General features: G+C 45.5%; 1 pseudogene; it reads right to left on the bottom strand.

Annotated features, from left to right (window-relative positions):
- Window positions 1-800: 800 nt before the first annotated feature.
- LOC149012029 (putative pectinesterase/pectinesterase inhibitor 24 pseudogene) lies at window positions 801-2,671 on the bottom strand (annotated as a pseudogene).
- Window positions 2,672-3,057: the final 386 nt, after the last annotated feature.

The following is a 3,057-nucleotide window of genomic DNA, read 5'->3' as shown; positions in this document are numbered from 1 at the left end:
CCATAGAGTGGATGGATGCCAAACGTTGGATGGCTTTATCCGATTCCAAATGGGACAAACCAGGTGAAGGTTCTGATTGCTTGTGTGCTAAGCAATTGGATTCAGGCACTTCTTAAGGATCTTGAAAATATCTCTGCTAAAGACTGACTTCAAATGTGACACATTTCCCTTTGATCCAAAATGGATGAAAATAATTCCCAAGAGGAATTTTGACTTGCTAGCTTATCCCTTGATAAGCGCAGATCATTAAATGCATAGGTGCGACGCATTAAATGTTGCATCAACATGCCTACAACTGTATTAGGATAGCTTCTTATTTGAATAGATCTCGTTGAAGTGTAATGGCTGAGAGATGCGTCAAGTGGCGTGTCTAAAAAATATCTGCCGCCGTATGGTTGGGTCAGTAACCCTTTTCCAAGGAGTGCCGAGAGATCAGTCCGGAGCCAAGAGGCTAGTCCGAAATTTGGATTCTGAGGAGAGCTAAGGGGCCAGTCCGAAGATTGAATTCCAAGGAGAGCCGAGCAGCTGGACAGAGGACTAAGTTGAACCTAGTTGACCCTAATTCATATGATTCGCACCAGTTCCAAAGTCTTAGAAGTGGTTTGATATAACAGTTTCACTCCATAGTCAACGGAAAATTACTATTCAGCTTAATTACGGTTGAAGTGCGTAAAGAAAAGAAATCTGAGAAGGAAAAGAAAAAGGAAAAAAGGACCTACGTACAAAGAATGAAGGATACAAACCCAAAGAAAGAATAAGAAAATGCCTGATCATGGCACATGAATGCTTGAATTATACATTCACAAACCAGATTGGTACGTCACACCGACCTGCGGGAGCCAACTGTTCCCTTGAATAAGTGATCCAACAGTGAATTTTCTCGCTTGACGAACCGTGAGGAATCTCAATCCCCTCCACTTAACCCTATTCTTTGTTACGGATCCGCGGCCAGAGTTGTTAAACTCACCGTAGAAGATAGTATTGGGAGGTGAATTCCCCATCCATGACAGCCATCCAGCAGGATTAATGAAGCTTCCCATTCTTGAACCCATGAATACGGTGGTTGAGTAATTCTTCCAAGGCCTTCCAAGATAGCTGTTAACGGATGCCAAGTTTCCTGCTGCGGATAGTGTGCAGTTGTGTATGGAAATTCCAGTGTTTTGATTTGGATCAATCTTGCCTTGGGCTGTAATGGTGTTCTGTTGGCCTGATAATGGTACTCTCGCCCATATATTGCAGTTCTGGAACACCACTGCTGCATTTCCGAAGATAAAGTCTACAGTCCCATAAATTTCGCATTCACGATAGAACTGGCGAAGGGAATGAGCATAGAGAGTGTCTTGGAATGCGTCTACGCGGCACCTGTAGAATACAGACTCGTCTGCTGATGACAATAGGGCAACTGCTTGTTGCTTGATTGCACCGGCTGTATTGCGGAATCCTATGTCTCTTGCTATGAATCCTTTACCGAACACGGCTGCAAGCAAGATCCATGCATACTAGGTAGATTAGATTAAGGTTTTGTTTTCTTTTAGCACCTTTTTATCTCTGGGATTGAAAAATATTTATACAGTAACTTACCGATGGTAGCACTAGAGAATGTGGGAGTGCCATCGACAACGTTGAGGCTACCGGAGACGATGGTGACGCTCATGCCATCACCCATAATCATGACGTTCCATTTGTTCTTGTCAACAACGACTTTCTCTGTGTAGACACCTTTCTTTACATGTATGATAACCCTCTTGCTGCTCTGAACCGGCACCGCCTCAAGTGCAGCGCTAATCGTGGTGTAGTTACCCGAGCCATCTTTGGCCACAACTAGCACCACGTTAGCATTAGCTGCCGTGCTGCTATTACTTTGGAGTAGCTTCCGGTCTTTGGAAGTGAGCCACAGCGGCAGTATTGCCGGGAGCTCATCGCTACTCATCAAACGACGTCTTCGCAGATTGATGGAGCTGGCGACGTTAGATATTGCGGTAACGAGGGCGAGGCTGTTGCTGACGAACTCGGTGGAGTTTTGGGTATAGTGTGCCATAGTGGCCTGCAGCTCCGGCGACGAATTCTCCAAGCCGTCAAGGCAGGTCTGCTGGGAGGTACCAGCTGCACTGAGCCATGTCCTCATATCGTCTGCCGCTTCAAGCATCGTGAGCTGACCCCAGTTAGAGCTGTACAATGTGTCATTGAGGTGACTGAAGGCCAGATCCACGAGATAGACGCAGTCATGAAGCGCAGCTGCGGAAACCTTGTCAAGTTTGCCTTGGGATGGGAGCTGGGACACTTTGTCCGACACTTTGGATAATTCGATCATGGCGACCTGAACGGATAACTTGGCCAGATTTCGACTGTCCAAGTGACTGGAGTTGACGATGGCAATGAGGCTGGAGTAACATGAATCTGGGTACAAGGTTACTTTACATGCCGCCCTGATGGCACCCGATATCGATTGACCAGCTCCACTGCTGCCAGAGTTTTCGGCGTGGACACCAGCACGAGACGAAGCAGTTCCAACCACTGCCCCAACGATGATAGCTACGAGTAGGATGGATGACAAGCTTATGATGACAATTCTATTTCTGGATCTCCGACGAGCTTCCAGTCTCTCTTGTTCCGCTTCATCTATCTTCCCGTAGGCTTTCCATAAACATGTACCTCCTGTACATATCGACATCGTCTTGGATTCCTGCTTCGTCTCGGTATACGAAAGAAATGAGTCTCGAGTTCTCCAGTTTATATATGCGCATGGAGTATCTTTCAATTTTTTAATTCTTTTCTATCGTAGTATCCATTGATTCCTTGTATGATTAACAGATACGCAAATGAACGTGGGAATTGCGTTGGTTTTAAATTTTTACAACGAATGCCGCGTGGTACAACATGCAATCCACGAACACTAACCCATGCCTTTGCCATCAAATTGAACCTGCCTGGTAGCTGTTTCTCCAGATGAGAATTACAGAATTCTTGAGAAAATATGAAGTGCGTTCCATGTTGGTGAATCAGTTGGATACGCGTATCAAAACGACGAGCTATCTAGTCTGATTTTATCTTCTTCTT

This window comes from Hakea prostrata, chromosome 7 (assembly GCF_041222555.1).
Source record: "Hakea prostrata isolate BN-2017 chromosome 7, UWA_Hpros_2, whole genome shotgun sequence".
Lineage (NCBI taxonomy): Eukaryota > Viridiplantae > Streptophyta > Magnoliopsida > Proteales > Proteaceae > Hakea > Hakea prostrata.
Note: the sequence above shows the minus strand (reverse complement) of the source record. Positions and strands in the feature narration are given on the sequence as shown.